The 24164-nt window shown below is 37.7% G+C and overlaps 1 long non-coding RNA gene across 6 annotated transcripts in view; it reads right to left on the bottom strand.

Annotated features, from left to right (window-relative positions):
- The window catches only part of LOC110827502 (uncharacterized), a 471708-nt gene extending 449686 nt beyond the window's left edge, over positions 1-22022 (bottom strand). For 3 of the 6 annotated variants that reach the window (XR_015535820.1, XR_015535821.1, XR_015535822.1), the window contains exons 1-2: positions 21674-22022; positions 18402-18442 (exon numbers count right to left, since the gene is read on the bottom strand). This is a non-coding gene — a long non-coding RNA (uncharacterized LOC110827502). The remainder of the gene's footprint in view (positions 1-18401; positions 18443-21673) is intronic. The other 3 variants (XR_015535824.1, XR_015535823.1, XR_015535825.1) reach the window with 1 other exon arrangement.
- Between the last annotated feature and the right edge of the window lie 2142 nt (positions 22023-24164).

Genomic DNA, 24164 nt, shown 5'->3' with positions numbered 1-24164 from the left:
TCTTGTGTCACCCTCTCAATCTATTCATTCATTAATCTTTCGACTTCTCCCACTGTGAAAGCTTTATTCCTTTTTTAGACTCCCTGTTTTACTTGTGACTATATGGGTTCTGTGGGATTATGGTGACAGTGACAGGGAGGGAGTCGCATCACCTGGTATTCCTTTTGGTTAACCAGTTGGTCCAGCTCAAACGCAAGCTTTAAAAGCGCAACTCTTGTCTGATTTTGAAAAATGAAGTTTCGTTTTTTGTACATAAACGGTACCTTGCACTCCCCAAGATTATTATACTACCCTCTTTCAAATAATTTATAAATCTGTCCAAGAAAACAGTGTCACCATCAGAATTTACCTTCAAGCATAGATCAAAGTGAACAGCTATTAAATTATCTTTAATTACCAGACCGTATGTTGCATCCGCATCTTATTCAGGAAAAAATAGTCAGCTGCATCCTCAATGGTTGCTATGAGCGACGGTAAGTGATTTGAATACTTCGTTCAAGTAACACCACTTCGATTACTGACCCCTCCCTCTATTTAGTTACAACCCTCTACACCCAAGTAATTTCTTAGACCACAGAAACAAATAATTCTCTCTTTTAACATGATTTGCATAGGCAAGAGGTACAGAGTTCGGAGCTTCTTCTACGTAACTCTGCGCGTTGTGTTGTACGAAAGACTGGCAACGTGTGGTACACAAAACACCAGAAAACACAAAAAAGTTAAACTGGAAAAAGTTTCTTGAACCAATGTCTTCCCGAAAGAAAAACTTGCAAAATTCTATACAATTTTACCCGGGATTAATACCGTACTTTTTCAGAAGTCGGATTAGAAATGCATCAGTTTGACACAGAAAACGCACGATAAAGTACGGTGTGAAGTAAACAGACGCAGGAAATTAACAACTGGGGCTAGAAACATGGAGTTTGCTCCAGCATATTCAGAAATCTCCCGGCTTCTTGACTATTGTACCATTTTATTTGAATCATGGATAGTGAGAGTGATATTTACAATGGGCCCTTCACAGCGAAACGTTGCAGTTATTGGAGGAATGAAGGCAGGGAGAAAGAAAGAAAGAAAGAAAGAAAGAAAGAAAGAAATGAAGAAATGAAGGAAGGCAGCAGCTAGCTGATAAGCTTGTTCGCTGACAGTAACCACGCCTGAAACTACAGAAGCCATGAATCCAATAACAGTAATATAAAAGCAAAAATCGTGTGTCGTTCACCAATAAATATAACGGGAGATTAACTGGTTATTAATATTTCGCATAGCTCCGCCTTTGATATTTCAGTTCAGGTCTCGCTTAACCCCTATCACCCTTCCTCTTCTGTAAGTAACCAGACCTTAAAACGACTTGATTCACCGCTCTACGTGCAATTTTATGCGTTTGCCTTGCACTGATTTTTTTATGCATGAGATGCACACATGCACGTGGCAGTGGCTTTCAGAATTTGTGGCATAGGCGCCTTCGACATTAAACAAAAGTATCCGTCGAACTTGTTACAGTAAAAATAAAATAGGAATGACAGAAATGGAAATTATGCCCGAACGAATGCAATACTGTTACGTCCTCCGCTGTCCCTGCAATGGACATAAAAGACATTCAGTACATCAGTCAATGTTCCTGATTATTTCAACAACGCTCTTCAATTAATAAGTAGACTAAGTGCTATAGGGCCAATAGTAATTGTTCTTACTTACGCACATGTAAATGAGAAGATAATTGTGAACTGTAATGGATATGGGAAGAAACGGTCATCAATTTTAAGTTACCGTTGTCGCACTCGGACCAGAGATTCCAAGCTGTCGCCTTCAGGAAACGAAGTTAAAGTTCTAAACACGCGAGTTTGTAACTGAAATCTTGATTATGGTGGTCGAGTACTACTTTTCTCAATAATTCTAGAACAATTTTTGTTAAACGGCTCAGGGAACTAGCTCAATGTGCCCATCTCTAAACGTTTACAAGTTATGAAATGCACACAAAAAATCTAGTGCGTTCGTCATATTAACCATGACAACCAAGGAAGCTTGGAAATTCCCCACCCAGTCACCTCTGCGTGCAGAAATTCGTCATGTTTTCAAGCAAAGTGACAGTTATTGTCCGATTTTACAAAAATTGACATAACTCTATAACGTTCCGTAACAATTACCAGTATCTAATTTCATAGAAATCCGTTCAGCCGTTCTCGAGTTATATGCATGCAGAGGTGGGAGGAAAATGAGTTTTGACGTTCTAGCAATGGCTTTTGTTAAGGCTTACCTCATCACTGCGGAAAGTACAAAGAAAAACACGGAGAGTTCTACTCGAATAGCTGGCATTTAGTAGACTTGAATCAGGGTTTACAAAATTAATGACATTCATCTCACGAAAAGCTAATACATTTTTAGCCCGATGTTTTCATTCTGTGAAGACAGACAATATCAACCTCATGTTCGTGTGTCTGTCCCCTACCCATAACTTCTGAACCAAAACTGAACTTGTCTGTTTCATCTGACGCCAATTAAGCAGTCGCACCTGACTTGTGTTCCCGCTGGAAGACCGCATGTTTACAACTCGATACACCACATATTATGTAAGTTAAACACTGCTTTATATAATGAAATGAAAATGAAGTAACCGCAGAGGCTTGATAGTTTCTTGCTCTATTTCTCATTCCAATTCATGCATGAGAGACATGTCTGCTAAGGTCTCGCTGCTGCATCATTAAATCAGTGATTTATTTCTAACGAGTCAAGTCGCAGCAACTGAACTGGTTAGTAGCAACTGTCAACATATCAGAGTAATCAAATCAGATTTCAAGTTATATGGATTGCGCCTGTTTCAAATGAAAATTAACTTCTGAAATAATTAATTACTTCAGACATTTGATATGACTCCTCTGACAGGGGTTCAGCCCATCGCATGACCTCTACCCACGGTCTCAGACTAAGCGTCTTAAACCACGCGGCCAATGGGGTCAGTCACAAATCAGACTTACGTGTCGGTTACACAACTTATGAGAGTGTATTTTACTTCGATTTAACGACATTAACATAACCAATCATTTAGATCTTCAAACAATGTGATAGTACAACATGGCAAATAAATATCAAATTAATGTACTGCCACCAACATCAATTTCACTGTCTACAAAAGAAAACTTCATGAAACGAAACACTGCGTAAAATACGCATAAAATAGGATACAATGAACACTCAGAAAATCCAGTAACGCTCATCTTAAAAACAATTTTGATTTTACATAAGTTCAAATACATCTATAGGCTATAACCCTGCACACCAAGAAAGTGTAGGTCTACTTTAATAGGTCGATCACTGAACTGCGTTTTGTAGCTCAATTAAAAGTATCACACAAAACAGAAGATCAAAAGCACGACTTCTCGCATTTACAAATTCATACACAGTGTGTATATATACACATATACATGCATAATCAATACTCGGTTCTCCTTAAAATTCATTCCCTCCAACACTGAATTCCGTTTACTCCACGGTTGTTAACTGCTTAACCAAGGCGTTGCTAAGCAACGCGCTGGGTGCAAGCTCATTTAAAGACTTTCATGGGCTCTGAACTACAGTGGAGAAGTTGAGAAACATTTTAACCTTTAATAAGGCTGAAAGCTACTTTAAACTTTTATGATGCTGGCAGGTAAAAGAAGAGAAATTTGGCAAAATCTTACTTAGGCTCAACTGTAAATCAACAGTATAACATTAACTACAAATACAATTACAAAACAACTACTTACAATTTCCCCCCCCCCCCTCACGTGTACGTTCAGGACAACCCAATACGTGTACAAACAGCAAATATATTACATGCAATCAAAATATGTCACCTGAGCCAATGAGCTATGGCTGGGTACGAAATTTGGTCAATTCCACTATCACAATGGCACCTGTACTTACGGTGTGTGTGAATAAGTTTGCTAATACGAGAGATATCTAGTGTGCTGTTTAAGAGTGGTGATACTACAGATTACAAACAAAACTTCAGTTCTTTGTGTGCCAACTAAGCCTATGAATGAGTAATAGGAGACAACAAGCAAGAATGCACAGCCCAAAAACGGCCAGTTAAAAATCTAGTAACCCAAATGTAAATATCCCCGCAATACATCACAGTAATATCTCCAGCAAGAAATATCGAAATTCAATGTTTTGCAGGAGCGACGTGTTAATCGTGTTAGCCGGGCAAACACTTTGAAAAATGAAAAATACAAAGCTTCATTGGCACACCATACACTGCAACACAGCAGAACCGATGAGATAAAATGCATCGTTAGCCAGCTGCAGCCAACCAGTCGCTCGCAGCGAGCGTAAGCCTTAACTAAATGACAAACAAACAACACCTGGCTGGATGGAGATGGCTAACGATGCATTTTATCTTATGGGTTCTGCTACGTTCTAGTGTATGAAGTGCCAATGAACAACGGAAGTAAGACTCAAGGCTTTTTATTTTTCGTTTTTTAAAGTGTCAGCACGGCTAACACGCCTGACACTACTAACATGAACGCCTCGCCCCTGCGGTTTTGCATTTGGTAATCTTCTCTTCCCTCTACAGTTTACGGAATAAAAAAGTTAAGGGAAAACTGAACAGTAAGTTTACAGCAAAGTAATAACACAGAATATTGAATTATATAGTTTAGAACCATGACATTTTGAGAAGAAAAAGATTATTGGCAGCAGAAATGGATTTTTGGAGACCACCGGCAAGAATGTAATGAAAAGACGAAGTTCCAAACCATGTAACTGCACAAAAATATAAATAAAACTTTTATTTTCTTCTTCTTTTTCCGGTTTAACAATGTTTGTATATTTTCCTGTACCCTTTACGGGTCCCCAACTTTTTTCAGTTGGCTTGATCTATGGACATTCGGTAGGGCTCCTTGGACGAGGGATCGGCCCGTCGCAAGGCTTCTACCTGTACACAGGACAGTACAACACAGACAAACATCCATGGCTTGAGTGGGATTCGAACCCACGGTCCCCGCGACCAAGCGGTAGATGGCCCACGCCTCAGACCACGCGGCTACTGCGGACCCCATAAAACTTTATTTTGGATTATAAAACAAAACAGTATTGTATAGACACGTCCAAAGAATGGCAGACAACAGACGGGCCATACAAGTGCAGCCAGGAAGAAGGAAGACCGAGAAGATTGGATGAAAGGAATTAGGGAAGCAAATGCAGAGACAAATGAAAAAAAGATTGATAGATACAGAAGAATGGCGATTAGGAATCTGGAAACGTCAGTGACGTTAACTTCCCTCTCCTTGTGCGAACGCCTAGAGGACTATGATGAAATAATTGAGCTGTATTACAGACAAGGAAGTTCTGCGCCAAAAATTGTTTTAAATGTAAATAATTCACTGTGTCGAATAGATAACCACGCTTCGTTAGTGAAAAGAGGTATATATTGCATTATGTAACAAAATTATGCAACCATATAAACTTGCTTTAAACACTTTCTAATTCCTTGGTACTTGTATATTGATATGAAAGTCACCAGACCGCTGGAAAAGATCTAAATATTTCTCCCATTAATAATTGCACAGGCACTAAAGTCGTGACCTTTCTGGAAGACTTTTACTAGCTTCTCGAACCTCAGCTATTTGGTAGGACGCTTTCGAAGGACGGAAGAGATAAAAGTTATTTCCAAGAAAAAGAACAATAATCTACAACTCACTGAAAAATTCAAGCAAGAAAAAAATCCCACTCAGCCAGGATTCTATTGTATGGCCATCCGCCCACAAATCCATCACACTATCCCATGAGTTTGATTGCATTTAGGTAATACGAATATTACCTAAATACCTGATTACCTGACATAATATATGGTTTCTTATGTTTCAGCTGAAAGATGTTTGTCTCATAAGGATAAGAAACGTTTTGTTCCATAAGTACCTTAGCTTAAAATTACAGGTTGCGAACAATGTCGACACATATTGCATATGTCGCCACGTAATGAACAGTTTGTAACATATAAACGCAAAACCAACGCCCTGTACTTGGAACTATTGTTACTCTCACAATAAGCTTCTGAAAAAAGAAATAGAAGAGCAGAAAGGTAATTAATAATCAAAGCTGTCGGAACAGCTAGAAGAATTCAGAATATAAACTTGCAAAGAAAGCAAGTGGAAACTATGTTTATTCCGGCAAGGCTGCACTTTTCCAAACTTCTTTTACATGCAGACAAAGTTTGAAACTTGTCATGCGTTCTTTGCATACAAACACACAACGGCATGTATCGTCTTCGAAACTGTTCAAGTGGTTTGAATTGAATATGGTTTAGAAAGTTCACACTAAACTTTGGTCTAATTTCAGTTATGTGTGAAGGTATCAAGCGTAATCACTATTTCACACAATTCCGAAACTTACATCTCTTAGATTTCTTAAAAACGTTTCGTCGCCAAACTACGCGACGAAAAACATATATCCCAATGCCGCATTCACCTTTTATTTGAATGTATTCTTATAATGTGCATAATTAAATATTTACAATGGGTATAATATGTATATGATTCCGTGTGTGACAACTGTCGCTCTATATTACTAATTTTAATATCCATTCCTGGTACAAGAGTGCAGTAAAATGGGTTAAGATGAAATGAAGGCATTTTAATAATGTAGTCACCTAAAACTTAGAAAACAATCACTTCCGAAAGATGTACTTCTTCCTAATATGTTTAGCCCGAAACGTTTAGGCATGCAAGAAAGAATAATCCTAATTCCACTATTCTAAATCAGTTTAGTCAACAACAGACGTTTTTTGGGTGTTCCTCACACTCCAACGCGATCGAAGAACACCTTATGGCCCCGTAACTAGACAACCAGCATGACTAGGTTGTCATTGTTGCAATAATGGGAACCGAGGCAACTGTTAAAACATTTAATGCAATAACCGTGGCCGTTTCTAGAATTCTGTTGCAAGCAATAGGAATCGAGGTCACAATGTGAACCGAGGTAATTGTTTGATCACAACAATTGCCTCCTATCACAATGCATACCACTATTGTCTTTGTTGGTCCTGTCAAGTAAGTGTGGCCTAAGCCCATATTTCTTTTAATCGTGGTTACCAAAGAAGGAACCTGGAACCGCCCGTGTTGTGGTGTAAAGAAAGTTAAATGGAATTTCAATGTGCTCCAAAGAGAACAGCTTTCCAATCTTATTTATTGCTACGACGAGGGTCGTTAAACGGCTCAGTTCAACAGATACAAGAATGAAAATGACAGGGGAACCGAAAGTATCGGGGGAAGAACGCACAAAAGACATGTTATTCACAGCCACAAAATTTTATGGCTAATTTTTGCCGCACGGATTCAGCACTAGAGAGATACGAACCACCCACCCCCGCAAAACGAATACGTCTTCTAAAAGGTATGAAATTTTCTAAGCTATGAATTTTGTCACGATGAAACCTAGTATGAAATAATTAGGGGTTAAAGTAGACTCACTTAAAAACGTGACCAGTGAAGAAACATCGGTAAGCACGCGCAAGGTAACATAACAGAAACGTTATTTTTCTGCCACTCTGCGATTTCAGAAAATATTAGATGTTTTAAATACTACCAAAGATCTCAGTTAAATATTCTAAGAATTCCACACCTAACTGTATTTAATTCCAGTCCCTTCTTGATCTTATTTCATCGCTCCGACATCTTTTCACACCTGTTCAGTGGTTATCAACTAAGTTTTGTTACCCCTTAAGCTTAACCAATAAACCGAAATTATCCCTCCTATTTAAAAAAGAGCCTGCATGCTAAAGAGGTTATGAAACACTACTAACTGCACACAGTTTACTATAAGTGCGTAGCTGACCAGCTATATGTCAAATTATGCATTCAGGTGTAAGTACTCGCTGGTTAAGAACTACTAGACGTGTTGAATTTAAGCTACCAGTTGTCAAAGGGTTTACGACCTACGTATTTAAATGCATCTAAAGAATGAAGCGAAATGGTGTGAGGTTCGATGACCTATATGGTCATTCACTGTGTCCTCTGAGCCGAACAAACACTATAAACGATAGCTATCTGGTTATTGCCCACAGGTATGTGTATTCACGTGAATCAACAATGGTATTGCTTTCATCCTCCAGTTCTACAACACTATATCTACTGAGCAATTTTGCAGCAGCATGATTCTATAAAATATCACTCATATGTGGATCTTCATAACCTATCGTGAAATTAGTGATCAAGTGACCTAAAGCAGACATTGTCAGTGTAAGTACGAAGCATATTAATGCTTTGTCATGTGGCTCAGAAAAGCAGAGTAAAGTAATGCACCAGCAAGCTGAAAATTATATTCAACCAATAGGAAATTTGAAAACATGACAAACCATAGCAGAAACGTGTGCTCCAGTATGTGATTTTATATTCCTCATTTGTCGGTAGCCTGTCTGTTTCGTCAGTACTCAGATTGATTGAAATATAAATGGCATTTATGAGCAGCAAGTTCATCCAAAACGTCAGCAATTTTTAACATTTTCTCAGAAGATTCTAGAAGAAATACGGATCACCGTAAAATCCTAAAGTTTCGTGAATATGTAAGACTATACTGCATACAACTATGCCCATTTTTGCGTTCGTAGAAGCGAATAGAATTATGTGATTTTTACAGATATAAGACCATTGTTAACAAATATTATCACCCGCAACTACGTGGCACTAAATTAAGGTACAAATTATTTGTTTGTGATAAAGACGTTTCCCTTGTGCATATACAAGGGAAAATTCGAATGAAGTCACACAGACCACAGGTAAAATTATTGTATGACATTTCTGTATGGTGAACAGTTTATGATAAATACAAGGTTCATACAAAGTGCAGGTTACAGCAGACAGACACGCATCAAAATCAAATGTTCTTAATACAGAACTCTCATCCATATTTCATCGAAACATATTTGTGCTTCAGGCCATGAGACAGACAGACATAACATTCCCACGAAGGTATACATTCATTGCGTTCACCGGGTGCGAAGAGCACATGAATATTAAGAGACAGACCACACTTACAAAATCCTCGGAAAAAACAAACATCACGACATGGAGACCTGTGCAATTACGTCAAATGTAATTATATTGTTCAAATACATGTCAATGCACATAGTAGGTTATGTTATAAAGTACTATTTGTATCACGAGAAAGATCCAAATAATATAATAAAGGCTACATGTGACTGCCGCATCTCATAGTGGAGCCCCAGGATCAATTCCAAGTCCGTCCACATAGTAGCACTGGCTTTCCACTGACAATCATCATTTCACTAATGCCTCGTAAACACCTATGACCGCCTCAAGGTGCGCGACTGGCCCGATGAACCACCACGTTACCATGAGCCGGGCCATCCGTTGTGATCAGGGCGGAGAGTTCATGCTAATCGTGTTAAACCGGCTAAAACCTTGAAAAATAAAACGTCCTGACTTACTTTCGTGGTTCAGTGGTACTCCGTACACTAGAACACAGCAGGGCCGACCGAATAAAATGCATCGTTAGCCAGTTTCAGCCAACAAAGCCACGCTCGCCGCGAGCGTAAACCTGAACTATCTGGCAAACAATGCCTTGCTGGCGTTGTTGCCCAGATATATAATGTATTACTATGACATTAAATTTCTATATGCCTTCAAAGATGTAAATATACTTTGTGCTCACCCTGAATTCGGCACCTTTTATGAACGAAACAGTAACGATACCACCTCAACCACCAAAACCTAGCCACAAAAAAAAACCTCAGGTGTATAAAAAGCAAACAATATTAGATGAACAAGGTAGCTGGGGAGAAGAGGGTCTTGGTGGAAAAGGGGAAGGGCTATATATCTACCTTGTACAAGAAGACGAGATGGGAAATAGTCCATTTGTAGGCTAACTTTACTACCATACGTAGCCATGGGGGTTTTCCTGAACATAACCTGATGTGGGAGATGTAAGTAGGAGAAAAAATGCGTTGTGGCGTAGTCTCTAGGGACCTGCAAAATGGTACCTAAGAGAACGTTCATATAATTTACTCTTTAGACCCACCTTATACTTATTCACAATACTGGCGTATGCCTTTGCGTCTGGAAGTCTGGGCAGCACAATAATTGTTACATAAAATCGATAAATAAGACTAACCAGTAAAGTTTTCACTTATATAGTGATTAAGTAAGTTGTCAAACGTATTTGCAGGAACAGCAATGTCATATGTAACCTTCAGATTTGCCATAATTCTACTACATTGCATGAAAGGTTCAATCTGTAATTAACTCCCCAATAAAAGAGCCTACACTTTTAACATCGCTATTATACTTAATGAGTAACTTAAAACCAGTTCAGTTCCTTAAAAACTACTTCTGTGCGAACCACTTCAATATTAGGTCTACCCTCTATCTATCTCTCTCTCGGCTTTCCACAAAGTTTCCCAATCCAAATTCTGCGCGCAAGTTAGCTGAGCTGCATAAACTTATTGAATTTACCCTAATAACGCAAGTTTGCTCGCCACGACTGCCGTTTTCTTACACGATGCAGCCGCCCGTCATTAAGCACCAGCGGTGCGCGACTTCTTTAATGTATCATTTAGTGATAATTGGTGTGGCCCCTGTTTTTATCTCTTTCCAAATAACTTCTTCCTCTACGGACATGTTACAAACACGTTCACAGCCAGTGACAAAACCCGTGTGGAGAACTGACGAAACATCACCATGTTTTGATTTTCTTTTAATTTTCCACGCCTGGGTGTGCAAAGTTTTCTGTAATACGTTTTTACTTTTGGATAAAGAATTATGTGGCATCTTGTATATGCAGGCATTTACAGTGTGGTGCCCAGTTTTGCTAGAGCGCTTCAGACCGACATCTTGTAAGATGGAAAAAGTTTATTTTCCCACGTTAACATGTCAAAATCCCTAGGTGGCAACACCCTAAAAGCACAGGAAGTATAAAATTACGTGTTCTGAATAGTGGCCCTTATTTTTTAAAAAAATAATATAAATGTGTTTCGTGATCCCAGAAATACAACTGAGTGTCCATTGATATTCGAGAGAGCACTTTAAGGGAAAAAGTACGCACGAGGGTCCCAATGTGTACACAAGCTCACGTTCAGTAATGAAAAGTATAATTCCTGCTTTTAGTCTCTGGAGTGTATTAAAGAGGAATGTTCAAATTACAAATGATATTAGAATTCGATGTAATGGAATAAGGGGGAAACAGATTTTTATAAAAATCGCACATACCAACCGAAACGTTTCATCCTTCTATACATGTTCAGACATATTACATTTCTCCAAGCCATTCTGGTTTGGAATTCAATGGACCATGGCCTTCATCAGAAGTGAAAATATTTTAGCCGGCAAAATCGCAACAAAACCTAACCTTCCCTGCATACAAAAAATAATATAATGACAACGATAATGAATGCATGTGGCATTTACGATTAGTCGATGACGATTACCTCAAAGGTGGTATATACACAGACACATTCGGATGAGTAAAACAGTAGACCACAAGCTCGCAGTCGCATAAAGATTAAGACAGACAACTAACTAAACCATATTACAGAAAAAGTGTAATCCTGTATTAAGAGGACTATAATTACAACATGTACTGGAATGAATAGCAGTTATTACAATGGCACACAGTAGACCAGACATACCTGTAGGACTAAACAAAAAAGTACCAGTTAAACAGGCATCACATTCCCTGATACTCAGAGCACAGAAGTCAAACAACATAAATAAGGGCATAATGAACATAAAATCACTTCACGATAACTGAACTTCATGGAGCAAAATCCTTCGAGATAATCCCATACTCACTCAGATAAGCACCTTTTATGGATCGGGAATTTTCAATGACGTGTTTACAAAACCCGCCGCTGTACACTATTCCGAGTCAGATGACTTCAGTCCAGCCCTTCATATTAACATTATCATCCAAAACTGTGAATGCATATCCCACCTTCACCCATATGTTCTACGTTTCGCCCCTCATTCTTCTGTATATGATCACCAAAATTATAGTCAGATGAAAGTTAAAGTGATGACATTCCCCATTATGTAGTTACCTCCATCTTCATGTTACTCTCTCGTAGGTCTTACGCCAGAATTCTGTTCTCGGTGTCCATAATACAAATATTTAATCCTGTTATATTTTATATTTCTATTATTTCAATTACTCTCAAGAATAAAGCATCAACGAATATATTTTCCTGACTTTGAGTTGTCTAACTGAAAAGCGCACTGAACCAATTTTTTTTACTCTAGATGGTGTGTTATTAGGCTCACATATTTGATGATAAATTAACGATTACTTTTCATGAAAAATTTTACAATAATTAATGCATCGATTCATTTATTCCTGCTCTGTGATTAATAAATTTCATCTATCAAGTTACCCCACTGCTGTGCATATGAGAATCAAACGTGTCATATTAAACACTTTAGAACTTTATTTACGTCTCTCTTCAATACAAACTGTCAGACTAAAATATAAGGTAATGTATAATTAAACGTTCTGATAAACATCAATCAAGAAATAGTCCAAATGGCTTGATAGTTTGTAAGATATGCTACATCAGAGTATCAAAGAAGTAGAATACGAAAATACAGAAGCAAACAACACACGATTATAAAATCATAATTATTCGCATGAAATGCTATGCATCATGTACGTTATCAGCTACTCGCAAGTTGCCGCACACTACCCATCAGACTCGAACTGTCGATTATGAAAACATAACTTGCATATTTGTTGCATAAATACATAATAAGGCCAGCATTTTACAGTGCAGGTCAATACAACTGTGAACTCTCTCGACCTCCGTGAAGTTGGTGCCAAACGAACACAGGCATATAGCCTACAGTAATTAAACGGTAATCCTTAAATCTACCAAATGAATTTTGGCATACAGATGTTTACATGATAATCCTTAGCTCTAACAACGATGGTGTGCAAGGTCGTTTTTGCGATAATGTGATCCGAGGTCAGTGATGTGAGCGAAAAATTACCTCAGTTGCCATTGTTGCAACAATATATTCCAACATCATCAACTATGGTGCTTCGGCCCGTTTTCGGGCCATGACTTAGGAGAATTCTTGGTCTTTTGAAACGTGCATTTGTGAGTACTAAGTGACCAGCCCACTGACTCTGCACAGTTTCTACTCAATCCTGATTTGACTACCAGGGCCATCTAGTAGTAAATCAGGAGAATTGGGTGAGAAATGGCCGCTAAATTTTGCTTACGAAACATCTCGTATCATGCTCGTAAGGTTCTTTTTACATGCCGTCAATCTACGACATGGGACCGCCGGCTTTACTTCACCTCCGAAGGAAGTTTTGCTACGGATCTTTATCACCCTTAAAAATCCATCGAAATCGGCCGGGATTGAACCCGCGAACCTTGGGTCCAGTGGCGAGAACGCTAACCACTAATCCACCAATTTACAATTTACTGTATTACATCGGTTCTGATTGCTGTGTAACAATGTGTTCCAACTATGGTATCGATTCTCGCTGTTGTGAAATGAGGTGTTTCAAAATTGACCTCAGTTCAACTGCTGCAACAGTGAGTTCAAGCAATGACCCCCCCCCCCTCCGAGTCATGCGGGTTACACAGATCGTAGGAAAACCGCAACAGTCAAGACAGACAGACATGAACAGGCCCATAAGACATTCTTCCCTCACGCTAGAGCTTAACACCCAATAATCTATGTGCTGAAGTTCCAAGATAATGAGTCAAGACTGTTGATAAAAGCGTCTTTCCCGCCATACTTTAACAACCTACAACGTGTCGACCGCAGTTCCAAACTCGGTTAATAAATTTCGTTTTCAAAATCTAGGGTTATTGATTCTGAGAGTTGATTAATTTGACAATTCAGAATTTACCTGTACCTACTAAGTGATGATCACATTTTCACACTGCACTTAACTGAACATCAATTTCTCAGCATTCTGAATGGAACTGTGGTGAACACCGGTTGATACTTTCCTTATTCATCCTCCTATTACAAGTTCGTCGAGTGTTTCAAGTGCTTCTTCTGTAGCCAAGTTTGTTCCAATTTCCTATGATAAAGTGCCTCCCGTTCCCTGCTGTAACTTAACTCTTTCCTCAGCATTGACGCATTGGAACATTCAACTGAGGCTCAGTTCGAAGGCTCTTCTACAAACTTTGATCGTTCCAAAAAGCCTTCAAGAAGAACAACTATGAAATCAAAGAAAGTGGCTCACTGTTTACAAACTTGAAATTCTCTCTTTCTGATACCTGCACATCTCTTCTGGCAAACTTTTAGACAGTGTTTTTAAGTTTTCATAGAAGAGATCCATTACAAAACTGTTCCATTAGCTGTAGCAGCAAATACAATATTTAGTACGGATTATATATTAACCTTAGAAAGAAACAAACTTCAGATGCTTAATTTCTGTATCTGATATGTTTAGAATTTGGGACGGACTAACACACTTTAGGAGCCGGGATAGCTCAGTCAGTAGAGTGACTAGCTACGGGCTGGACGGCCGGGGTTCGATCCCCGACAGGGGCAGAGGATTTTTCCTCTAGCCTCTGCGTCCACACCGGCACTGGGGCCCACCCAGCCTCGTATCCAATGGGTACCGGGGTCCTTTCCCGGGGGTAAAGCCGGCCGGGGCGTGACGCTGACGACTCACCCCCATCTAGTGCCGAGGTCAAGAATGAGTAGGAGCTATACATCCACTCCCCCCAAGCGCCTACATGGCGTATAGTGGGACAGCTTTACTTTTACTAACACACTTGAATCAGCAGCTCTCAAAATAGCAAGTCTTTTAATAAACGCATGGCGTAACAATTCTTGCGCATTGGCCAGAATCTGATCGTTGACTACTGCGAATGGAATTCCCTGGTTGACCACGTCAGCGCGCGAAAACTAATCTTCTTGTCTTCTTGTAAAGAACCAGTTATTTTGTTGGATCTTAACCAAATTGGAATATGTGGACAATTTTAATAAAACCAGCCTAAATCAACTTTCACACGAAAATCCGTTTGGTGGTTCTAAAGTTGTTACATGCGGACGGACGGAGAGACATGTTGTGGAGCTAATGCGCAGATTTTTTTAAACTTTCAGTTGCAAACGGGCCTAAGAACATGCTAAAAGTGCACTGTATTCAATGGGAACGAGGAACTAAATTAATCAGACCTTCTTATGTCGTGTTCGCCGTCTACTCGTCACAAACAATCAAATACATTTCAGTTGATCAGAGAGAAATAAATGTGTGATTTACCACGACAGTTCTGTCACGCAAATAAAACTGTTACAGAATGTTCAAAGACGAATTTAATCAGGAACGTATACCTACATAACTTATAAGTCCGAACGTATAAAACGATTCGAAATCGATATAAATTGGCTCTGATATCGACATGGAATTCCAAATTGAACAGCATCCCTAATAATACTGAAAGCTGTTTGGACGACTTGGTTTTCAGGATCGCTGGGTCGCGAGTTCATTTTGCTCACATGCATGTTTAAGAGCAGCTTATCATCATGGCGTCCATCTGTATCACTCTTTCCACGAGTTCATTAAAGTGGCAAATACTGGACTTTCAAAAAGTGGAGGGCCACTGCGTGCATCGTATTTCAGGGAAATACAGTCATCCTTAATGCGAGGATAAGCTTCCGAACGACTAAGACTTTGTAAATCCCGTCATGCCCAGCTTCATACACGATATGAGAACCACTCGTGTTACTCACAACTAAACATTACAACAAAACGCAATTTAAATGCCAAGTTAAAATTTTATATAATTAATTCCTTCACAGTTCCGATTTGTGGCGCTTCGAGTATATAAGTTAATTATAATATTAATTCACTGAAGTAAATTTGTTGGGCTAAGTGAACTTTTACGCATAGTTTACACTGTTGTTGTTGTTTCTTGGCGCTACAACCCGGTTGCGGATTTTCGTTGCCTCCTTTTCGTAGGTTTCTTGGAGTTGAAGTGTGCATTTGTGAGTAGTGAGTGACCAGCCACTGACTCTGCATAATTTCTATTAAATCCCGATTTGACTGCCATAGCCATCAAGCAGTTAATCATGAGATTTGGGTGAGAAACTGCAGCTGAATTTTGCTTACGAAACATCTCGTTCTTTTACATGCCGTAAATCTACGACATGGGACCGCCGGCTTTACTTCACCTCCGAAGGAAGAAGGAAGTTTTGCTACAGATCTTTATCACCCTTAAAAATCCATATACGTCGGCCGGGACTGAACCCGCGAACCTTGGGTCCAGTGGCGAGCACGTTAACCGCTAGTCCACCGAGGGCGACATAGTTTACACTGTACATGTAAAAATTCCTCAATCATTTGTTTAATACAATACAGACTCATTCCATGTCAAATCATCCACCAATAAATGATTGCTTGCCCATCACAAATATCGATAAATCATAAATTTTTAATTAAGTACAATGTTACACGCCTAACAGAATAAAATAAACGTTTGGCTTTTCTCACAATTACAGATTACTAAAGCAGCATACTGTGGTGGAAACCTTATACGGACAAAACTTAACCTGCAAATGATTCGAATATAATTTCTTAAATAATTCTCCATAACTACACAAATCAGTTTACGTTTCTCAGCATAGAATAATTTGATTTATGACATAATGATGTCCACAGTTATCTAAATTTCTGATACTGTTAAAATGAAATAAAACATATCTCCACGGAGGCAGAGAATACAAATCTGAAATTTAGATATTCAGTAGATTATTTTGTGAGAAAAGAATTCACAGTTTTACTGATCGTCCTTCACTGCGTTTTACTGTCCTCAATATGCATATTCTGAAAAAAAACATAATGCCTTTCGATCTATAGTATTTAAGGTAGAGAAACATTACAACATTGGAAGACTTTCAAAGTATCCCTTATGCTTGGTACAAACACTACATAAAAATGGTCAGTTACTGCAATGCATAAACATACCAAACTTCACAGAGCAGAGTCTGAGAAGATAACAATAGTACAGTTGGCCAAGAACTTACCACCTTTTACATATCTTGAAGGCCCCTTACCATGTTCATAAGACCCCCTAATTGGTGCCTCTCATGAATCAAGAGTAATCCAGTCCACACCCTCTCATAAGATATGTTTAAGATTCGTTTTAATGTCATCCTTTCAACTACACAAACATCTGTAAAGGTCTCTTTCCTTCATGCTCTCTAATTCAACTTCTGCTTGCATTTCTCACATCTTCTATGCATGTCACACACCCTGCACATTTTAATGAAAATGACTTGCAGAAACTCCTAAAATTCCGAGTTCCAAATCACAAGTTCAATAATCACATAACAGACAGTCTAAGAACTTAAAAATGTAAATAAAAATTCATTTTGGCCTCTAAGTAAATTGGCCCTTAATAAAACAAACATACACAACAGAAATTGTCTGCAGAACATGAACCCAGTTTATTGATGGATATAATATTGACATGCAACTTCATATGTGTGATGTACTGCAACAATTTTAAAAATTGTATACTAATTTCTAGTATTTGCAACGCTTCATCCTGACTAAATATAAAATTACAAATTTAACCCTTACAGTTCCAAAGCCTATTTCCACTGTTCTGGTCTAAACATCCATGTCAATTTTCACGTATTCACAGCTTAAAATGTAAAAAAAATAATTTTACACACATACACATAAAAAACCACACTTATTCATTAAATACAGTAGATTTAAAAAAAATCATAATTCTAATGCTATAGTTAACGTACAAAAAAGTTGAAAAACAGAAAATTAAAAATTCATTTTCAGGAGGTAAAGACATAACTGATTTTTTTTTCCATGCTTCATCACTCATCCTGCAAGAAATAACATTTAATTCTGCATAATTTGATATATGTTTGGTGTCTGTACCATTATCTGGTCCTGAACAACAACAGTTTTGTTAAGACAATGTACACGTACCTTTGACCTTGAAACAGTCATCGCCTAGTTGAAGAAGTCACATTAAATGAACTCATATACAACACACTAATGGAAAACAACGAAATTATATAATAAGTACTAAATAAACTTTCTAATTAAAACAAAATTACGAAGCTAAACACTTGTCTTAGCACACGTAAACAAAAAACCACGAGCAAAAAACGTTAACAGGCTACAAAGTATACATACGCGCTCAACGTATTTCATTTTAACAAAGAAATATTTTGTCGGGATTTAGGAGAAATCTTTTGATTAAAATATGAGTTAAACGTCGTCTAAACTACCACCAGGCAGCCTTTTATGTAATTAAATCGTCAGATTTAGACAGCGTCAATGGATGGGCTCCCTCAGTTGACAGCATAGAAAACTAGCAGTATTCCTAACTTATAGTCGTGTTAATATATAACATCATTTTAAGAACTGCTTATGATAATAAATGTCGGTCAGGTACTATAATGTATTTTACTCACCAGTGTCAGATCTACTCAGGCAGCTGATGAATGGTGAAAACCTGTAAAACACATATATATTATTCAAATCAGATCAGTGTTCAAAATTACAAAGTGTAGTGGTACAGCTTCAGGTAACACACAACACACAAATAAGAAGCACGTTTCTAGACTCAAGCAAGTTATCAGTTTTGTTTTAGCCTACTTTCCTTATTACAGGGAAACACAGACATGGTATCACAATACAGTGTCTGTCTATCCATGTGGTTATTCTCCTTAATTACTTTCAAATCTATTGACCAACTTTCACAAAACTTCTTATAAACATCATGTCACAAGCAGCCATGCGATCTTCACACTTTTTAATTTTTCATGTCATCCACAATGTCTAAATGGCAACAGTGCCAAACTCTTAGATGCAGGTGGCACCAGTGCCAAATAGTATGAAATAATAAAATTTTGTTCTCAAAGATCTTCAAAACGCAAGCAAATGCTACTGAGGTCATGTTGTAGAATATATCTTAACATGCCACGTCTGATGGCAGTAACTAATGAACCACTTCATCTATGCACATGTAATTTGGTATGGAGACAGACCACGCAAGAAACATTGTTTATGTGGAACATTATAAATATAGATATGGAGTGACATTTTGGAGCTACAGTTACAAATTTCATATACACTAATTTTGTACTACCAGACAATATGCACAGAAAGAATTTTGTAAGGTATATAATTATTAATTCTAATTACTGCTGCTTCTTCTTCTTCTTCTAAGGCGCAACAACCCGAAGCCGAACCTCGGCCTCCTCCCAATTGGGAGGTTTCTTTGTCGTTGAAGTGGGCATTTATGAGTATTGAGTTACAAGCCCACCACCGCTGCACACTTTCTATTTAATCCTGATTTGACTACTAGAGCCTTCTAGTAATGAATCAGGAGTGACTTTGGTGAGAAATGGCCACTGAATTTTGCTTATGAAACATCTTCTTTCACGCTCGTAAGTTTCTTTTACGTGCCCTAAATCTATGACACGGGAGTCTCGGAAATATTTAAAGGAATCCAGACATCAAGTTCTTGTTTCTATCAATGAACAGCACTCTACAACCAAACTTTACTGAACATCTTTAAACATAAATATTAAAACAACAATTTTCCAAAAGTTTGCATCAGTTTTAACCATTTCTCAACCTTCAACTGTGTTGAGTTAATCAACATCACTAAGTAGACTAATTATGCTCTGTATTTTACATGACACAAATTACATACAAATAATGTTAAGAAACAGTAGCCAGATGACATTTGGAGCGAACAAAACAGAATATTCTGTTGTGGTTAAGGCTGTCTGTCACATGTCAACACTTCCACCATACTGAAACATTGCAGATATTTTATTTTGTAACTGCAGAAACCCAGTTGCTTTCTTCACAAGCTATTAACAACTATGAATTCTCTGGACGAATTCTGGAGCACTGAATGAGTATTTATTAAGACTGTAAATGTAAGGATGTGAAGAATCATTCACTTACTTACAAGTAAAGGTAAAGCTGTCTCTTTCTATAAAAGTTTTGAATGAGATATTCTGAACATGAACATCCAGCAACTCACATTTTATACTAACCTTATTTTCACAAAAACAGAAATAAAAGAATCTACATTCGACCATACCTTAATTATTGTACATTTAATTTATAAAATCCTGCAATAATGCCACTGACCTGTCAGTATATTCATTTCTTACTTAACTGATTCTTAGGTAAGTTATTGAAAGTGTTTCACCAGCAGAAGTTATATGGCATCGAACAAGATAAAAATATGACGACTGGTAATTATGTAAGTATTTGGAAGTTGGTCACAGACTATTTCGAGATACGCCACCATTCAAATGGAATGAATGTGGAAAGTCACATAAATTCTCAGTCAGAGAAGCCAGTAATGCAGACATGATATAAACTAGGCACCTCTTACATAAAAAGTCTTAAATGCGATGACATCTTCCACCTGCTTAAAAATTCTTTTATTTATGATGCCCTTTTAGTAGAATTCAAATTGCACCACTTCACTGAGATGTGCAATTACATATAGATTCTTCTTCTTCTTCATTAAGCAACTTCTACACTTGTGGGTCAGCTTTTGAACAGGGATTTCCAGCTGCTTCTATCTGCGTATTATGTATGTACATGATTATTTCTCACTCTTGCTCTTCTTCTTCTTCTTCCTTGGATCTACAACCCAGTTGTGGGTCTTCACCACCTCCTTTTCAGAGGTATTTCTCACACTATCCAGTAGAATTTTACTCACCCAATATGCCCCCTAATGCCAGTTGCATAAAGAGTACTGCAGTTTGTCTGACTGCAAATATATTTTCTTTCCATCCATCATGGCTATGAAAACTCTACCGACTACAAGAAAACTCAATATTAAAATAAAACAAATCAAGCAATGCCAATATTAAGCTGGCAAAGGTGTAGGGCCTACACTTGAGACATATCAAACTGAGTAAAACTTTACACCATCAATGATGTGAACACCTCCTAAAATTAAAATGTATGTTCACAATCAATGCCACGTGCCATACAACCTGTTCATGATCAAAGGAAAAGCTAGAACTTTATATCAGAATTTGAAGAATATTTACTTGTATTCTAGGAAAATCATGAATAAGTTGAAATTTTAAAGAAACATGTAAACCTACATAATATTAATGTGAACTGGAAGGCAACAAATGTAGATTTTGATTGTGAGAGGCCTGTCATGAACACAACAAATATATGAAGGTTGTGGTTATGTTCCCAAACAACACTTGAAATATACACGAAATAAAACATTGTGGAATCACCTCATGAACTATTAAATTCAAGTAAGAAGTATCACATTCATCCACAACAAGTAAATCTAAAGTAATGTGACCTCACCCAATACAGTGTCCACTACGCATTGTGACAAAAACGCAAAGACAGAAGAAAACCTAGCAGTTTATAGAACAGCAAACCATCCTTACACATCTAATGAGCAAAGGGAAAACTTGGTCTCTGACACGACAATTAATTATTTACTGACATACAAATATATACATAGAGAGATAAAGTGTGTGTGTGTGTGTGTGTGTATTCTGGATGGTGACTGCAAAATTTACCTGGCTCACTGTCCAGCATCTATTACTGATGTGTAAGACACCAAAGCGTAGCCTAATAGAATATCTCAAGAAAACACAATTGCATAATTTAAGGTTATGATAGGACGCAACATACTCTCTACATCTATATTAACAATGAAACCAAAAAATTAACTTACGTTGAGAAAGATCAGGACCTCATAATGTTTGTTTCACAGACGTATCTTCAAAACACACAAACTTTCGTGCCTATTAAACATTAATATCAAACCCACGTGTAAAACACAAACCGTGATCAAGGGCAAGGTTCCCGCTTCGTGCGATTTATTGAAACGAATTAAATTGTTTTATTTATAAGTACTAAAAAAATTATAAACCGAACATAAACCGCAAGATCCAGTTTCTTTGACCGCTTATTTTCAAATATGCATATCCTATCTATTTTACTAATTTGTTGCCGATTCTTGTATTTCAAAAACCAGAATCCTTACTATGATTAGATCAGGTTATGATACAAACCGTGATGGCAGCACAATTCACTAGCCGTGTCCTGACATCTAGTGTGGAAGATTGAAATTCAAAGTATGCCGTCATGGAGTAAACATTTACATTGATACGTGTAATATATCCTATAGTTGCGAAGATACATTAAGTTCTAGTGCACACTCAGAGATGGCAACATCAATTTCTCCCCGTAGACTATTGCATTGCAATTGATGTCAATAGATTTTTGAAAATTATTTCTCTCAGACTCTCAAAAGTGAGAGTGAGTTATCGTTTTCAACACTACATTTGGTTAAAACATACTTTGAATTTCAATCTTAATAAACAATAATAATAATAATTGACATCAATTGCAATGCAATATTCTACGGGGGTGATATTGATGTTGCCATCTCTGAGTGAGCACTAGAACTTAATGAATCTTCGCAACTAAAGGATATATCAGGCTGCGGTCACACTGCAGGTGTATTGCCGCGAATTAATTGTTTGGCGTTATCGAGCGAGTTCCGGCGAACTTATAGTCGTACTACTGCAAGCGACATCGCGCGAACGTTTGTGGCGCGAGCCTTCAGTATGAAAATGGAGCTTGAAGAATAGAACCGTTTGCTTAGGTTTTTAGTAACTGGAAGAAACGCATGACGATGTTGGATGAATGATATTTACCAAGACAGAAGTGAAAGTGAATTTCACACAAGTTTTGATAAATTGCTTTCATGACTATTACAGAATGTCGTTGAATACATACCAGTACATATTAAATGCTACTGAGGAAGCAATAAAAAACAGAGTAATTTTCGAAACTGTATATCACCATCAGAACGCTGCTGAATTCTTTGATATATGAAAATTTCCTAATTCTGTGGGCTACATTGATAGGAAACATATTCGTTTGAAATGTCCAAAAAAATCGGGGACGCAGTTTTATAATTACAAACAATCTTTTCCATTGTTTTTCAAGCTGTGTGTAACGCAAACTATAAATTTGTGTGTGTTGATATAGGCTGGCACGGAAAACAGAGTGACGTAGGAACCTTCGCTGCATCAAGTTTTTACATATCCCTCGGAAATGGATCATTGAAATTGCCACAAAATGCAAATCTTCCTCAAACTGATGTGTGGCAAGGAAGAGTTTGTAATAAACTTATATTGCAATATTTAGCCACAAATTCCTTGAAACCTCTCTGTTGTGATAAGTTTTCATTTTTTGGTCCCACAAAGCCTTCTCATTGAACACAAGATGAATTAATTTTTCAGTATCCATCTCTTCGCGCGAATGGAAACAAACATGTTTGAACGACGAGCGATAACTTCGCTTGCAGTGTGACCAGTTACATACCGTGTAACGTGTTTGATAGTTCGCCCGTACTCGCGCGAATACGCTTGCAGTGTGACCGCAGGCTCACACATATCAATGTATAATAAATGTTTACTCCCCGACGGCATACTTTGAATTTCAATCTTCCACACTAGATGTCAGGACACGGCTAGTGAATTGTGCTGCAATCACGGTTTGTATCATAACCTGATCTAATCATAGTAAGGATTCTGGTTTTCGAAATACAAGAATCGGCAACAAATTAGTAAAATAGATAGGATATGCATATTTGAAAATAAGTGGTCAAAGAAACTGGTTCTTGCGGTTCATGTTCGGTTTATAATTTTTTTAGTACTTATCAATAAAACAATTTAATTCATTTCAATAAATCGCACGATGTGGGAACCTTGCCCTTGATCACGGTTTGTGTGTTTTACACGTGGGTTTGATATTAATGTTTAATAGGCACGAACGTTTGTGTGTTTTGAAGATACGTCTGTGAAACACACATTATGAGGTCCTGATCTATCTCAACGTAAGTTAATTTTTTGGTTTCATTGTTAATATAGATGTAGAGAGTATGCTGCGTCGTATCATAACCTTAAATTATGCAATTGTGTTTTCTTGAGATATTCTATTAGGCTACGCTTTGGTGTCTTACACATCAGTAATAGATGCTGGACAGTGAGCCAGGTAAATTTTGCAGTCACCATCCAGAATACACACACACACACACACACTTTATCTCTCTATGTATATATTTGTATGTCAGTAAATAATTAATTGTCGTGTCAGAGACCAAGTTTTCCCTTTGCTCATTAGATGTGTAAGGATGGTTTGCTGTTCTATAA

Source organism: Zootermopsis nevadensis, unplaced genomic scaffold (assembly GCF_977971745.1).
Source record: "Zootermopsis nevadensis isolate Lab colony 2312 unplaced genomic scaffold, Znev_1.0 Znev_ptg000019l, whole genome shotgun sequence".
NCBI lineage: Eukaryota > Metazoa > Arthropoda > Insecta > Blattodea > Termopsidae > Zootermopsis > Zootermopsis nevadensis.
This window is presented reverse-complemented; position numbering and strand designations above follow the sequence as displayed.